Source organism: Physella acuta, unplaced genomic scaffold (assembly GCF_028476545.2).
Source record: "Physella acuta isolate Inbredline_101_S28 unplaced genomic scaffold, ASM2847654v3 ptg000627l, whole genome shotgun sequence".
Taxonomy (NCBI): domain Eukaryota; kingdom Metazoa; phylum Mollusca; class Gastropoda; family Physidae; genus Physella; species Physella acuta.
This window is the reverse complement of record NW_026732146.1, coordinates 304,836-323,306: the sequence shown is the minus strand read 5'-3', so window position 1 is coordinate 323,306 and position 18,471 is coordinate 304,836. Positions and strand designations below refer to the sequence as shown.

The following is an 18,471-nucleotide window of genomic DNA, read 5'->3' as shown; positions in this document are numbered from 1 at the left end:
AAACAGTTTTCTAAAACGCGAAATAACGTCTAAAATTAGTTACCTAACATTGCTTTTTTATAATGCAAAAGTGTGACGTCGCACGGTCTGACCCCCCCCCCCCCCCCCTCTCCCCCTCATTACACATCGTCACAAAATTACGTACCTCCTCCCCCCTACGAGTGTGACGTCATTTATGGACGACCCCTTAAAAATGACTAAAATGAAACGCTGAAACGAATTAAAATGATAAATAAGTTTAGACGTAAAAATACATGAGTGTAAGTAGGGAGGACAGGACGTTGCCAAATTTATTGTGTGAAATATAATGTTTCAGTGGTAGAGTGGTATCTATTGCATTCGAGTTTTTATCTTTTTTTAATACAAAGTGTAGTTACATCAATCGTTTTCAACTCTTTAAAAATCTTAAGACTCATTTTTAAAAGTTTTGATTTCGATATATATATATATATATATATATATATATATATATATATTTATTTATATATATATATATATATATATATATATATATATATATATATATATATATATATATATATATTTATATATATATATATATTTATTTATTAATTTATTAATTAATTTATATACATATTTTATTTATTTATATTTATATATTTTGTATATATATATATATATATATATATATATATATATATATATATATATATATATATATATATATATATTTCTGTTTGTTTATCCAGTAAGTAAAATTTTCAGATGTGCGTCGCTAATGTGTAATATAAACAGCACTCAGGAGGAGATAACAAAACATCTGGGACGAGCAACTCCAACGTGTCTGTAAATAAGTTTAAAATAAATACATTCATCAGAGGTCAAAATATCTCAACGTTTTTTTTTCTCCTAAGCGTTTTTTTTTTTCGTTCTGTAAACACTCAAAATATTTTCAATGACTAATCTAAGTCGACATGAGTTTGTTTCGATTTAGTTTAACTTTGCTATAATATATTAAAAAACAATAGCAACTCTTGGTATTCCTAAAATTTCAGTGTCAATGGGACTCTGCGTGTTGCATATTTAGAGAAAATTACAAGCGCAGAACTATAGGTAAAACAAATGGGGAAAAATCAGGCAATATCGAAAAGTGAATGGTTAGGACAACTATTCCGCAATAACCAACAAACAATACCGACAGTAGATAAACAATAAACTGGAATTTTCAAAAATAAGAATAAGTACTTGGGCCAAGATAGTCTTGGAATTTGGTAAGTGTAGAAAAAGAAGAAGGAGCTTCAAGACATTTCATGTTTATCGCCAAAGCCAATTGTGATTAGACGTTGTGGTTTTATTAAAAGTAAGCTTCACACTATATCAGCATGAAGCGTTTTATAATGTTAATTCGTTCTTCTAAAACATATACAAATTACTACAGTGACAAATTCATGGTAATACATTTATAATTATTAGTGTAAGTTTTTGCAGTGATATTCGTCGATAACGTATAATTGAATGTACTTGTTAACTAAATATTTTAACAACGATATAAACATAAGTATTTGTGTTATTACCTGCAATAATATCCCGTGCAACATTTGAGGACTCCGCACATCCCTCTGGTACATGTTCTAAAAGTTCATTTCAGTAAAATTATACATATACATACTAATAAAACTACAAGCACTTAAACGGATATAAAATGATCAACCTAATGCCTATCTTTAAGTTTATCGTTTTCAATAGCTCTTTCTCTATATAATTGAATTTTTAACATCACTATCTTTATCCCTTAGCCTTACATTTACCTATATCTATATCAATATGACTTTCCATATATATATATATATATATATATATATATATATATATATATATATATATATATATATATATATATATATGTGTGTGTGTGTGTGTGTGTGTTTGTATGTCGGCCAACATACTTAATAGTAACGATGTTTATCTATAGTCTGTTAATAATACAGTTGGATGTAGCGTTGTTTTCTTTATATTTAGCACACTTACGTCATGGTTTCACCTTAACCGTGTTGTAATAATTGTCGATTTGTACTGAAAAGTCTATTTAACTTTAAATAATTATTTTGCAATTTTCGCCTGGTGTCACCCCCCCCCCCCCAAAATGGTGTCACTTGATGCGGTCCGCACCCCCGCCCAGCGCTCGCAACGCCTCGGTATGCTCCTACCCCTATCTGTCTTTCGAAATGACTGGTGGGTTAATGATTTAGAGGGGGTAATGTCGTTTACCCATGTGCATGAGGGAACAGACCTGGAGGCGGAGTCTTCTTGAAGAACTGAAGCCAACAGGGATGTCTTGGGCGATGGCTAAATTAATAGCCGGGGATCGGAAGAAATGGAAGGAAATGGTGGAGACCCTATGTTCCATAAGGAGCAAAGAGGATTAAGTCAAGTAAGTCATTAGGGAACCTGCTAAGTGTGCTGTTTTTTTTTTAAACCGCAATCATGGTAAATTTTGTGGTTTTAATTTTCGTATATAGATTTTATACATTGGGAAATCTCAAAATACGCGATTCATTTTAGTTTATTGCTATTACTTTGATTCTCCTTTTAAGAGGTTCGAGCTCATAAAATATCATAGGAAGAAATAAGCTTACAGCTTGAGAACAATTACTTTGTTTCTCGCAATGGCTTAAAAATAACACAATATTTTCACAATAATCTATGTGGTTTCCTTAATTACACTGGCAAGTGGCATAGGTACGTTATAAAAGAAAGAAATCTCATGACCCTAATGCAGGGGTTGGCAACCTTTTAAGACGGAAGAGCCAAAAGTTACAATCTACAAAATGTTCTAAATTTTAAAGAACAACTAACATTACTATGTACATTTCAGTAGTGAAAAGCTTGGAAACATTGCCACGGGGTTGACCACAGCACATTTGTGGGGCTGGCCAGAGTCCCCCCCCCCCATACGATAAAGAACACATACTTTTACCAATGACCCCCCCCCCCCTTAGAAAAATGCCCAGCCTCCGCCGGAGAATATCAAGTGCCACCACCCCCCCACCCGGAGAAAAAGTCTGAAAGAAACACTGGCTTTCAGCTGTCCATATACGCTCTACTCCATCCATTCTCGTTGTTTTTATTTTGTCTAAAGTTGTTTTTGTTTTTACAGTATAATATTTTTTTTAGTTTTGAAAATTAAAATCATTATTATGGAACTGGAGAGCCGCATACTGACATCAAAAGAGCCGCATGTTGCCGACCCCTGCCCTATTGTATTATCATTTTGAATTTAGTTTTAGTAACTTTGTTAATTATTATTCATTTTAAGTCCCAGCTAAGAAACTTTTAAAGAAAGAATTTGATGCTTTTAAAGGACAAAACAATTAAGCTATGGTATGACCTCTTTGACATGTGTATATTAAAATTGCCTATCGGACCTGGCAGACCACGTAATGTGTGAAGTAGACCCCTAAACCCAAATATATCCATAGCATAGTGAGTAATATAGCAAATTAATATCTAATTATTGTTTATCATTGTAATTACTTTGTGTTTCTACTTTCGATTTCAATTTCAATTTCAATTTAAAAAAAAAACATACTTAAAATGTCTCTCTGCTTGAATATGCTGTCCATAAAGAAGAAGTAGTAGAATAAGTATTTGTACTCTCTTCAAAGGCATTGATTTCCTGAAATAAAACATGCAATATCTTTATAAGAAAATATTGTGCCTTAACAGTCACATAATTTAAGTACTTATCGTAAAGTGGTTAATATACGTAGGCTGTAGCGTTGAGTTCTCAAATGTGCATTTTCTTATATCAATATATCATCTATAAACATACATATTATGTAATAATCTTTTGAAAGCCAAATGCAAGGTGTATTGTTAGCTGGATTACCTAGTACGAACTTTTCTTGCACATAAGCAAAACATTTTTTAAGATTCAAGTTAAATTACCATTTTAGCAGATCTCTCATAACTTCTCAAGCACAAAATTCTATAATGGATATATTGAAGTTGTAGTTATTAAAGTTCGACAAAATAAAAACACATCTAAGAAAGAATGTAATTCTACATCGAGTTCTCAACTTTAATTTCAATTTAAAGTTGTATCGGAAGTTTTCAAAAAAATTTAAACTAAATTTTTGTAATAAAATGAAGATGTCACATTTAAAACATGGATTTTAATGTAACATTTAGGCTAAAACAAATCAAACTTCAAGTGGAATTTTTGAATATTTACTTTAACCAAAGTTGGAGTTAGAAGCCTATAATTCTAACTTTTATAATCTAATAAAATATTAAAAGAAAAAAAAATCATGTGAAATTTCGGAGTGTATTGCATTACACATAGAGAACAACACCATTATTCTCCCCTTGTCAGAGGAACAGGGCTAGTTAACTCCCATGCCCTATTAACTATCTGGTCCCACGGGGTATTAAAAAAAAATAATTTAATCAGTATTTGTAAGAGGTAAAACATTTTACACATTTTACTTACAATAATAAAAAAAGTTTTAGATTCTTAGCGATTCAATATATATTATTTTAATATAATATAAATACCTTTTTTTCAATCACTTTTAGCTCCCGATGAATTTCCTCGACGTCTATTAATGCGAAGAAATCCTAGCACAAACACATTGTAGTTTATTGATTGTTCGCTAGGTATAATGTGCTAGTTAAGAGTATTATATCAAAGTGATGTGTAATGTTCGAAAGACTGAATTCGCTATTTGCACCATGAATTACTCATTACTAGAATACCCCATTCCTACACGTTCTAATTTTGGGCTAGTAGCGAAGCTACCGTAGAGTTAGCATAAAATTTTAACATGTTAAAATATAAATAATTTTAAAAAGAAAAAGAAAATTCAGTTTCTTTTCTATTGTAGATATAATTAAAAGTTCCAAAAAAAGCCCCAAGTATTTTCTTACTTTAGTGGGATTTAGTGTGTGTGTGGGGGGGGGGGGGGGGTCGAACAGGGCCCATCTCTAATATCAATACAGGCGTTGCCGCATGATCGTGCAAGCCATTGAGATAATTAGCCTATAAATAAACTTGCACTTCGATATTTTGTAAGATCGGCATCCAGCATCAGTAAATCTATATGCATCGCTACAAACCTCAACTAACTGGGAAATTCCCTACCCCATCCAACAGACCTGCATTTCTCTCCCAGCTGTCTGCCCTCAATAAAATTCCATCTAACTAAACACCCATGATAACAACTGAAACATTTTTAAAAATTAATTAACCATGGACAATGTTCTCACAACCAGCTGAGTCCAACCTTTGTCAATGTTTTTCTTTACCTTAATGACATTTCATTTGTTGATCTAATCATTCTTTAATCCATATGGCGCTACCAACACTATAAGTTTTTGATTTTCATCCAATCGCCAATTAACTTTGGGAAGTCGTTGTCGTTAAGAATATTCCAAAGAAAGTGTTTTTCAAGGCATTTTTCCTGAAAAGGTGGATGACAGAAACTTTGACCTTTGGGAAGGTTTCTGCCATTACATTTTTATTTCTGAGGGTGGCGCTCCGACAGTAAGGCGGCATAGTTTGCCACCCAGAGTTTTCCAGCAGCTATATTTGCACCTAGGGTCTGTCGGTTTGGTGTCTGGCTCAGCGGGTAAGCTTGACTTCTTGATTCTGTGGTCAAATTGCAGCCGGCACCTCGGCGGTCGTGTAACCCTGTGCGCCCCGGGCTCCCATATAAGCATTATGGCGCCTATATTCGTTTTATTGAGCGCCATACACGAGGGATACGTCGGAATACTAAAGTCGATTACTAAATCGAAAAAGGGGTGTCTTTCAGCGCTTCAGCAGAAGTAATGGTTGGGCGCCCGAGTTACCCAGCGGATACCTGAGTGCCCGAAATCCGTTGATATTCACAAGAATATTCTACTGTAGGGACAGGGTGGGCCTCTACGTTTGATGACTACATCGAACCAGAGTTTCATCTGGCTACCTAAGGTGGTGTAACCAGTCACTTCCGCGAAGAACTTAACGCTTAGGCGGTCACCGAAAGGTATTCAACCTTACTATTAAGGAAGATGATCCAAAAAAAATAGCGATGTTGCTGTTTGCATGTTAACTAAACCTATATCAGATTTAGAAAACAAGGTCCCATGACTAAAAATACACAATTAATAACGCGTTGATAAAACCAGAGTTTCTTCCAGGCATTCTACCGCCCCCCCCCCCCGAACGAAATGAAATTTATGTAATTTATATAGAAAATATATACTTTCAACAGTGTCCGCCCCCCCCCCCCCCCAAAGTAAGTCTACCCCCCCCCCCCCGAAAAATTCAAGTGTCCACCGGAGAAAAAAGTTTGGAAGAATCACTGGATAAAACCCTTACAAATTGGTCCGTTACCATGGTATGTGGACCTAGATCGCATTCTTTAACATTCAACTGTTATAGGGAAGGAGATTTTGATGTCTATGATGGCATTCTTAAATCTCATTATTTGTACATATGCCCATTGGGTCTTTAGCTTAGCCATCCTAAGAATCAAACATACAGACGCAGCTAAATTAGATCTCAATTGAACTTATTAATCATTTTACAAAATTAAAAGCAGGAAAAACACAGAACTAAATAAATCATGAGCAATTTTTAAAAATGTATTTGGTTAGTGGCGTTACAATGTCGGGTGCTACCCTACTTGTTTGCCGAAATTGTCATCCCATCGTCCCAAATTTAGCATTTTGGGTGAGGTCTCACTAATATTTTATTATTTTAGCTTGATACAACTTAGTTTTGACTGTAAATATAAAATGGTTTGTGATGGTGTCACGCCTAAATATTGTCATCAAATAACCGCAACTCTGACCCCGCCTTATGACCGTACTCTGTTTTTTACTTTAAAAAACAAATTAACTGTAAGACTGTAGCATTTTTTACAAAACTACATAATAATATAGTATAAATACACAATCAGGACGTATAAAATATAAAATGTAAAGAATATTTATATTATTTAAAATCATCCTTCTTATCTGTAAATCTTAAGCAGCAGTTGATATCTTCATTTAACTTCATTGTAGCCTGACGGCTGACGAAAATAATTTTTGCATAGGGGCCCAAAATTCCTAGCTACGCCACTGTTTTGGGCCCGATACCTTTAACACCATTTGTTGTGTTAAGGGGGAAGGCCCGGTAAAAAAACTACTTTTTTTAATATTCGTTAGAAAACAGTTATTTCTTCACAGCTTTATTAAGATACATCCGCATATGCATTTCCACTAAAAAAAAATGGTGGAAAAATCTTGGTAACTATGACAATGGCGGCCATCTTGAAAAATTAACCCCTTCGTAGGTTTTCCACCATTCATAAAATATTACATTTTAAGCCCAATAAACAATCAATTCATAATCTTCTTCCATATTTTGGGGCAATCAGCTAAAAATTTTAAGTGTATATCTTCAAACTAATTTTTTATGAATTTTCAAAATGTGTGTCCGTTCAAAACTCTTAACTTTGGGGAATTTTGGGGCATTAAAACTAGTGTTTATATATATATATATATATATATATATATATATATATATATATATATATATATATATATATATATATATATATATATATATATATATATATTATATCAAATTTGTAGTTCTGTATCAACTTTTCAGCGATTCCGGTAAACGGAAGTGGAACTTATTCTACTTTTTTTTCAAAGGACAATAGCTTGAGTTCTAATTCAGATAGATAAATAAAATTCCACATGCATGTAAAATATCTCATTTTCCCCGCCGTATTATATTTTGAGTAACTTCCGTTGAACGGAAGTAGTATTTTACTTTATTCCAAAATTTAAAAAAAATAATATGAATTTATAAAGTACTAATATTCCGCACTGTTATACAGATATTGTTTGTCATTCATTTGGTGCGCAATTCTTTTTTTCTACGAGATTCTATTCTATCTTAAACCGTTTAAGTAATTAAAAATGGATTAAAATCATGTTTAAATCCCGAGTTGCCATCCCACGTAGTGTTATATAAGAATATTCGAGAAATTTGAGGGGAAATCACTCCGGCTTTATTTGCTTTACAAAAAAAAAGAACAAACGAAATGTTCTCATTACGCATAATCGTAACATACCTAAAGAATGTTGGTCTCAGGATTACGGTAATGCTAGTAAGCGTTAAATCAAATAAAACTAGTTTAATAATCAGTAGAGAATTAGTGAAATTTAGTGGTTCTTTTTATACAGAATATCTGTTTAACCAACATAGTTAATCTGAGAACAAAATTCTCGACAATAGTTAAGTTTAAAATACGTTAAGAGATAAACACATTTAATGTAAGTATTATGTTTTATTTCAAGAATTACTGTACATAACACATTGTCGCCACTAATTGTGTTCTTTTATATGTCATGCTACTTTAAACTGATCTCCAAATGCAAATTAAAATTAATTCCTCGAATCTTAGGTCACCGTCAGTTTCCTACTCTCTCGTACAAAACGAAGTAAAGAGAAAGTCTTGTAATCGTGCAAAAAAAAATTCTATATTTTTGCAAATCTCAGCATTTTACACCTCCCTGAGTCGGAAAAACATAGTTTTGCAATCTTGTCCGTATGTCTCTGTGTGTGTGTGTGTGTGTGTGTCTGTAAATACGATAACTTAAGTACCGTTACAGGTAGGTTGATGAAATTTCATACATAAGTATTATATCAAAATCGTAGATCCGTATCAACTTTTGAGCAATTTCCGATAACCGGAAGTGGTACTTTTTCTACTTTGAATTTTTCAAAAGCCTATAACTTGAGTACTATTTCAGATAGATAAATGAAATTTCAGATGAAAGTAAAAGATCTAATTCTCTAGCTTTTGACACATTTTTAGTTATTTCTGTTTACCGTAAGTATAATTTACGCTATTTCCGATTTCTCAAAAACGCATGTGAATTTATAAAATACTAATAACAAGACGACCCGCGGCGTATCATACGCCGATATTTAGTTGTTTTATGTTCTACTTTTCAGTAATTCATAATTTGTGAATTCGACAGTACCAATGCTGCCACTGAAAATATTTGCTTTAAAATACTAACCCCCCCCTTTCCCCTAACCCCGACCCTAACCCCACCCCCCCCCCCCCGCAACCATCCGTGAAAGCGGCCTCCTCTTAGTTACCTCCTGTAAGTTTAAAATCGTTTCAAACTAAATTATCTGCCCCTAATAGCCGTCACTGAACCCGGCTCTACGATTTGTAAACATTTAGTTTGACTACAGCTCACCAGAACATGTGGGTGTGGGGTGGGGGTGGTAGTGATAGTGATAGAGAGAAAGAGAGGGGACTGTAAGGCGCGCTTGCAGCTTGTTTTCTAGCGTCTCCCAGAAGAGAATTATATATATATATATATATAAATAGATATTCCGCACTATTATGCACATTTTATTTGGCGTTTACTTAGTGTGCAATAGTTTTTTTCTACGAGACTCTATTCTATTTTTAAAAGTTTAAGTATTTAAAATGGATTAAAAATCATGTCTATATCCCGAGTTGCCATTCCCTGTTGTTTTATATAAAAAAATTATAGAATTTTTAGGGGAGATCACTCCCGGTTTATTTTACATGTGGAAGAACTTATAATTCTCTTAATATCAGATTTGAATCAGTTGACAGTTAAGTTAAATTCTATAATGTTTAGCGTGTAAAATGCACGAGAATGTCTTCTTTGTGTTTCTTGTGTTGTAAAAATCAAATTGCAATCATGTTTTATTATAATTCTGATTATGATTGCCAAAAAACTCTAAAACAATAGATAATCGACTACGTATTATTCACCTTAAATGTTTTAAAAGTAGCCTCCTTCAATACTAAAAGTAATAAATTACTAATTATCTAAATGGAAAAGAAATCCCAGATGCAAAAATAAAACTATAATGATTATAACCACCCTTTTTTAATTAAAACGTGCTTACTGTTAGAATGCAATTAATTGTGTTTCTAAATATACAAGGTAAATAATACGTAGTCGAGTATCTATTGTTTTAGAGTTTTTTTTTCTCTTGTTTGACTGTAGAGTCAACTGGATAAATATTAATCATTCTACAAATTTAATAAAAGATTTTAAAAGGTTAAGATACTTTTTATTAAGTTTTAAACAAAATAAATCAATATATATATATATATATATATATATATATATATATATATATATATATATATATATATATATATATGAAGTTTGATTTTTGTTTGTTTTTCAAATGTTATAAATGCATTATTAGATTATCCAGTAAATAACATTTTGAAAATGTGCGTCTTTAACTTTAGACATAAACAGCACTCAGGTGCGTACATAACATCTGGGACGAGGAATGCCAACGTGTCTGTAAATAAGTTTAAAATAAATGTATGAATCAGAGGTCAAAATATCTCAACGCTTCTTCACTGAGTGCTTTCAGGAAAAACTCAATATATGTTCAACAAATTATCTAATTTGACGTGAAAAAAAAAACAACAACTATATTTATTTTATTGTTATTGCTATATTCTCTGCGAAAAAATGTCCTTACCAATTGTAAAAATAAGAAGATAAATTAAGACGGAGCATTTTTTTTCTCCAGAACATGAGATGTTCTAACCACATAACCACTATTAGTATAACTTTTAAAGTGTCGATAAAGTTACTGTCGCCTGTGCTTAGGACTTTGTAAAAACTTTTTGATAGTGTAGACATGTTGCTTGGAAAGTATGAGATTTCTCCGAAATGGATCAGCATCACTCAACAGTTCTACAAAGTCTAAAGCAGTCATGTAGGCTTGGTAGGCATTCCTAAAGTATCGGGAGTGAATTACCATCGCCGAACTATTGATAAAACTAATGGGAAAAAACCTTTTTGCAAAAGTAAAATAGGGTAAAGTTAGGCCAATACTTGCGGAAAAACTAACAACTATCATCGACCTGAAGCCAGCTTGTTATTCACGAAGGATTCCATCAATTCATTTACTTATTCTTGGTAATAAGACTTTGCATTAACCTTCTGTCAGTACTAGGAAAAATCTTCTGCAGAGTCTTAATACAAAGAATGTGGAAAGGAATTGATGGAATCCTTCGTGAAGAACAAGCTGGCTTCAGGGCCACAGGTCATGTAACGACCAAATATTTGTCTTGCGCACTATAGAGGAACAGTCCCTGGAGTAGAATTCGTCTCTCTACATCAACTACATAGATTTTGAGAAAGCATTCGATAGCATCCACCACCCATCATTATGGAAAATACTAGAGCTATACGGCTTTCCAGGAAAAGTCATAAACATGCGTAAGGACATGTACAACCAATGCTGTGTGCAACATGAAAATCAGCAAAAAGAATGGTTCAAGGTAAAAGCAGGAGTCAGACAAGGCTGTGTCATCTCACCTGTCATCTTTTTGGTGGTAATAGACTGGATTATAAGAAGAGCCACTGATGATAAGCCAAGAGGAATTGTTTGGGAACTTACCAACCACCTGGAGGACTGTGACGTTGCTGATGACTTGACTTTAGTCTCACATGCCCAAAAAGACATCCAAGCAAATACCACAAAAATAGAACAAATTTCTTAAAGCGTTCGGATAAAGATAAACTCCGGGAAAACCAAGCTAATGAAAATAAAAACCAAAAATGATCTCGAGACTTTTGCGAATGGAGCAGAGTTAGAAGATGTCGGAGACTTTAAATACCTCGGCAGCTATATATCAGCAAATGGCAGCATAGAGAAAGAAATAGCCACCAGAATAGCAATGGCAGCACAAGCTTTCAACAGACTTACTAAGATCTGGAAATCATCCTGACTGCAGCAGAGAACTAAAATAAGGATCTACAAGTCTAATGTACGTTCTGTAGTCCTCTAAGCTGCAGAGTCATGAAAACTAAACAAGAAAGGAGAGAGCCGACTCAGAGGCTATGAAAGTAGATCCCTCCAATGTATCCTCAGATTAAAGTTGAACGACAAAGTTCCGAACAAGGAAATATGGCAAAGGACAGGATTAAAAGATATTGTTTCAGAAGTTCGAATGAGGAGATGGAGATGGTTGGGCCATGTCCTCCGCATGAGCAAAAATAGACTTCCCAACATGACGCTGAAGTGGAACCCGCCTGGAAAGCTAACGAGAGGTAGACCACTGGGAACATGGATGAGAGAGATGGAACCAGAAATGCAGGCTACTGGCAAGACCTGGCATGAACTAAAGTGGCTTGCCCAAGACAGAGTGGAATGGCGGAGATTTGTTGTTGCCCTATACTCCACAGGGAGTGATGAGAATTAAGTAAGTAAGTAAGTATCATCGACCGATAAACATAAGATTGGAATCTTCAAATATGTGGGTCAGAATAATTTGTAATAGATAATACGTCAGTGTAGAACAAGAAGGATTGTCTTTGACATATATGAATCGCAAGGGTTAATTGTGAAGGGAATGTGTTCTTTTATTAACAGTATGCTCAACATTAGATCAACTGGAAGGATTTTGTAATGATAAATCATTCTTCTAACATAAAACAACAATTATTATACAGTACTATAAGCAAAATTACTTTTATAATAATTAGTGTCAGCTTTTGTCTTGATATTCAATGATACCTTATATTGGAACGGATTGGTCATCTAAAAAAATTTATCTATGAAAAAAATTATGATTGGAGGTATTACCTGCAATAATATCCAGTGCAACATGCTAGGACAGAACACGACCCCTTGGTACATCTTCAAAAAGTGATTTAAAACTTAAACATTTACATATATACAAATCTACTAGCGCATAACCGGTTTTAGTTGCTTATGTAAAATGATCGACTAAATGTTTATATAAAGAAATTATATATATATATATATATATATATATATATATATATATATATATATATATATATATATATATATATATATACATATATATATATATATATATATATATATATATATATATATATATATATATATATATATATATATATATATATATATATATATATATATAATACCTTAAACCCGACTCGAACCCCATCTTTGACCACACCCACCCTTACATTCAAAAACTCAAACAAATGTTCATTCTTATTCTCATTCCCATCCCAATCCGTATCCTTTACTCAATATCTATCCTAAACGTTATCTATCCTTTTCTCAAACGTATCGCTTTCCGTACTTCTTTCTCTGTGCAATTGCATTTTTAATCGTACTATATTTAACCCTTGACATTACCTATATATATATATATATATATATATATATATATATATATATATATATATATATATATATATATCGATAGCAGTACGTGTACGTGTGCCTATATCAATACCTAAATTTATGCCTAAACCTATAGCTATTTCTAGTCATATATTCACGCCAACATCAACGTCTTAGTCTGAATCTACATCCACATCTACTAAAATACATGTAAGCCTATATATGTTGTCATTCATATACCTTATAATCTTCTCCCTCTATATCTTTTTTGAAATGATCGTTGGGTAATTCATTTGGATGGGGTAAAGTCGTACAGCAATTGTTTGGGATGGAGGTAATCCCCGCGGTTATTTCCTGAGAGTTATCGATTATTGAAGTAATAACATGTTGGTTGGTAATGCTGTTTGATTATCCATGTGTGTTAACGAACCTGCTAGGTGTGCTGGAGTGGAAACACATACACTCATTGTTTTTTTTTTGTTTGTTTTAATCTTTGCAAATAGATTCTACACATTGGGAAATCTCATCATACGCGATTATTGTTATTATCATTGTTATTATTTTGATGGTAGTTTATTAAATGAGGTTCCATCTCGAAAAGTATTTATTGGAAGAAATAAGCATACTATTTGAGAACAATTACTTTATTTTTCACACTATGGGTTAAAAATTACACAATATTTTCTTCGACATCTATGTGATTTTCTTAACTACCCAGGCAAGTGACATGTGTACGTAATACAAGCAGTCAATGTCAATTTTGTGGTTTTAATCTTCCCAAATTATAAGTGCACAATAAGAAATCTCGTGTTTCTAATTTATTTTCGTTTAAAGTAAAAGCTGAGAAAAAATTGCAGAAAAAAATCGATGCTTTAAATTAAATGACAAAATCAAGTAAGCTGATGTGTGACGTTTAGATGTGTACTAGACTACCATGTTGTGAACGGTAGTGTACTTAATGGGTATGATAGCATTATTTGTAATGGAATGTTTTATATTTATAAAAGATTTTGAATATTACGAGACAAAGAAGGATGTGACGTGGGAGAGTAAGATTTTGTTGTTAGGGCAAAAAGTTGAGATCAGACTTCGTCCTGTGGTGTTAGGGTGTGGATGTCTTTTATTAATTAAAAACATTCCATTACACAGTGGCGTAGCGAGGTCGGGTGTCACCCGGTGCGGCACTTAATGGTGTCACCCCCCAGATGCGTAACAAGACTCTTCCCGGGGACAAACTTTCGATTTGCACCCCCCTCAAATTTTTCTCTGCATATTTTGCTATTTTTTACCTTGGTGTCGACCCCCCCCCCCCCTACATGGTGTCACCCGGTGCGTTCCGCACCCCCGCCCCCCTCGCTACGCCTCTGCCACTACACACATACTCTCACACCCATTCAGTACTCTAAAATACACATTCACAACATACCCGTTATCCTTGGATAATTATGGGTGTCTGGGGTCATCCATAAATGATGTCAAGCTTGTTTGACAAATTTTATCTTTCCCCTCACCTCCCTACAGTAACAAATCGTCACAAAAATAAATTTTAAAAGACGCCATACCTCAGAAAACATATTTTTTGTCTTTTGAAATACCAAATTAGCCTGAACATTTATAAAGTAACCCCTAAAACCCACATTTATCCAAAGGACAATGAGTGATTTAGTATAGTAGTCTTTATTTATGGTATATCAATGTGTTATTTATTTAGATTTAATTAATTACCTAGAACTCTGTGCTTGGATATGCAGTCCGCACAGAAGAAGTAGGAAAATAAGTAACTGTACTCTCTTCAAAGGCATTGATTTCCTGAAATGGAACATGCAATATCCTTATATGAAAAAATTCTAGCTAAACTGTTATGGAAATTAAGTACTCACAGTTAAGTACTATAAATTCGTAAGCTGCTGCATGTGCTTCTCAAGTATGCATTTTGTTATTTCAATCTATCATGTATAGATATTGTTTAGAAAACATTTTTTTAAAAGTTATTAAGGTGTGTGTTGAAAACTGTATGTTCACCAAGTTAGAATAGTATATGTTTTGTCCACTGTTATGTGTACTTAATTATAATGTCATCAGACGGTATTCATATTATAACAATAAATTTCATACTAATCGACAGAACAATATTGGAATTTTTTTCTTTAAAAAAAAGTGTCTATTAATAACTATAAGGCTATGTCTCCATTCATTTCTAGAATACCAAGAATTTTCATGGAATAAAATTACGTCAAATAAATTGTGTATAAATGTGTACACTGCGTTGGTATAGGGAAAAAGTCGTCAAACTAATCTCAAATGCTGTAACTGTTCTTAATTTTTTTTTTTTTTTGCGATATTTGATTAGTCTACGTCTAGCAACAATATGAAGCCAAATACTGGCTGGAATGTAAGCGATCTTAGCTAGAAAATTCTTAACTTCAAACAATTTTTCAAGATTCAAGTTAAGTTACGGTATGAGCAGATCTCTCATAACAATTTCAGACGAGTGGGGGGGGGGGGGGGGGGGAGGTAAACATATTTTGTGGAAGAAATGCCTGGAATAAAATCTGAGCTCTGCAACTAAATTTCTATTGGCTCTCGGCAAAATGTCGTTGCTATTATATTTAAGGTATTACTACGCGATCCTTTGTTAATATAGCACTTTCGTTTTGGCAATATCTCTTAAAATGTTTATTAACACACGTTATGTGATATATGTAAATTAGTTTAATTAAATGCTTCAATGTCACCTAGTGATCTCAGTGTGTTGAATTCCTCTATTTAAGAAAAAAATAATTCTATGTGATTGTCTGTCAGCATCAAGAATAAGAATAGTCTAAGATGAAAGCAAGAATCGGTAACTTTATTTCAATTCTAACAACAATTTGTCTTACACAAGGATTTGCTTTACAAGCATTTCTCCACCCAAAAAAACACTTCACGGCAGAAGGTGTTGGATTTTGAAGTTTATAACTCTAGTTAAAATACTGCGTACAGTTTGTTAACTTCGTTACAGCGTAGTGCTGCACTCATTCACTAGGTGGTAGAGTATTATCTATATATATAATTATACTAGGCATGCTGCCCAGCTTCTCTTAGGCTTTCAAAAACATTGAGAATTTGAATGCTTAATTAATTCGCCCGAGGGTCGGTCTACGATCTCGGGAGTTATGAAGAGGTTCCTACGTGGACAATTTTTTTTTTTCGATTTATTGCTCATATAAGGCGCCGGTCAGTCGAGGTCTGTTTTGACCCCCTCATCGTAGACCCATAGGCCAACCGGCACCGGCCCCCGTGTTCTGTCGCCCCAAGGCAAGACCCTGCCAAATTTGAAGCGCCGCAGGCGCCGTGAAGTGCCCGATGTCGGGCACCCGACAACTTTGCTTCATATATTATAGAGATTAGCAAATTGCATAGAGAAGCAAAGATTTCCAAAGTAGTTCCTTTCTTTATAGTCTAAAATAGGAAGATTCACATATAAAAACAAAAAGTTAGGTCGGACTTAGTGTGTCTCGATCCGGCACCACCTGTATGGTGTCAAGTACACTATCATCTCAGCTAATTATGTACCTTTAAAATATGGAGAATAAAAGAAGTGTTTCAAAAAATAACTTACGCAAATATGCCTATTTTTTCAAATTAATTTTTTACCCAAAATTAGCCAGTTTCATTGCTAAACAAACAAAGATTTTTATAAAATATTTAAGTCCTGAAAAAGTTTATTACAGAAATTTATTTTTGGAATAGATTCTACAGTAGATAGAGTCTAAATCTAGATCTAGAATAGATATTAGCGACGTAGCCTCTACGTCTAGTTATTGCGTAGATTTAGATCTAGTCTAGATCTAGAATCTCTAGATCTAGAATCCAAATAGATAAAATAATTTTTTTTAAGTTTAGGCCGAGAAAATAGTATTGTATAATTTTATAGCGTACATAGCTCTAAATCATATTTGAATAAAATAGTTCATTTATTTTTATTCTAAACTCGGAAGATGACGTCATCAGTTTCGTGCTCTTTTTTTAGTGTAAACAATAAGCGACGTCATTGTTAAATGCGTTCTTGTCCCAAGTTTAAACACTTTTCCGGTTGCATAAATAAAATTGTTTTTCTACATGCAAATACGCCTTTTTTTAAATTTTTCTTTTTTGAATAAATTTGTGGTTATACATTTAAAACATCTAACATATTATTTTCAACAAAAGTCCGTATAAAGTTCTCCATATATCGCTGCAGTTTCTGATGTGATGTCCAGCGAAAATATTTTGCGGACAGAGAGAGAGAGAAATAGAGAGAGAGAGAGAGGTGCGCACATGGGCCATTATATATTAGGATTCTTGGATACCCTAGAAAACACCAAGCTGTAAGCGCGCCTAGCGTTCCACTCTCTTCCTCTCTATGCATAACCCTACCACCTCACCCCCACATGGTCTGGTGAGCTGTGGTTCACGCTAAATGTTTACAATCGTAGAGCCGGTTTAATGACGGCTATTAGGGGCAGATAATTTAGTTTGAAACGATTTTATACTTAGGGGAGGTAACGAAGAGTAGGCTGCTTTCACGGGGGGGGGGGGGGGGGGTAGGGTAGGGGGGGGGGAAAGGAGAGTGGGGGTTATCGTCCTTAACGACTTACTGATAGTGTTTGAAAGCAAATATTTTCAGTGGCAGCATTGGTACTGTCGAATTCACAAATTATGAATTACTGAAAAGTACAAAATAAAACAACTAAATAGCGGCATATGATACGCCGCGGGTCGGCTCGTTTGCTTTAATATAAAGTACATGAGGCAGATGTATTGAAAACGAAGTGACCTATTCTAAAGAATATACATGACAATCACGTTTAATTATATAAGAGCTTTATTTACACTTATAGAATTTTTTTTTACTATTCCTAAGTAACTCTAAACATTTAAATTGCATTTGTAAAATAGCTTAAATTAGCATGACATTAGCTTTCAAAGATCATCTCGACTAATTGTTAATCAATTTGTCGAAACTTATGTCACTGTTTTGTTTATTCGATGTAGAGAACCTACACTTGGATTAAGGCTATACACCACACATGTTTTCGACAGTTTAAATTTTTTCTACTAGTATGGGTTAACACTAATTCTGATAGTAACACCATTTAGCTATCTAACCTGAACGTTTCCAACCTCTGCAGTCAACGGTTATCCGTTTATTGCGATGTGAAAATGGTAACCCCAACAAATTTTCACACTATTACGCGGATTGCGGCTATTTTCGACCGTGTGTTACGTGTTTTATTGCCCACCAGGCAACGTAAAGTATACAGCAACCTATCCGCCAAGCACTCGTGTAC

The 18,471-nt window shown here is 33.7% G+C and overlaps 2 long non-coding RNA genes across 3 annotated transcripts; both read right to left on the bottom strand.

Annotated features, from left to right (window-relative positions):
• Positions 1 to 692: 692 nt before the first annotated feature.
• LOC131948153 (uncharacterized) lies at positions 693 to 3,951 on the bottom strand. The gene is made up of 4 exons (XR_009387980.1): positions 3,910 to 3,951; positions 3,551 to 3,637; positions 1,536 to 1,592; positions 693 to 805 (listed from the first exon to the last, which is right to left on the bottom strand). It is a non-coding gene; the product is annotated as an uncharacterized LOC131948153 (long non-coding RNA).
• A 6,225-nt stretch (positions 3,952 to 10,176) lies between these two features.
• LOC131948152 (uncharacterized) lies at positions 10,177 to 18,471 on the bottom strand. 2 transcript variants are annotated; one of them, XR_009387978.1, is made up of 4 exons: positions 18,290 to 18,471; positions 14,885 to 14,968; positions 12,620 to 12,673; positions 10,177 to 10,318 (listed from the first exon to the last, which is right to left on the bottom strand). It is a non-coding gene; the product is annotated as an uncharacterized LOC131948152 (long non-coding RNA). The 2 variants fall into 2 exon arrangements; XR_009387979.1 differs by lacking the exons at positions 14,885 to 14,968; positions 18,290 to 18,471 and adding an exon at positions 13,272 to 13,384.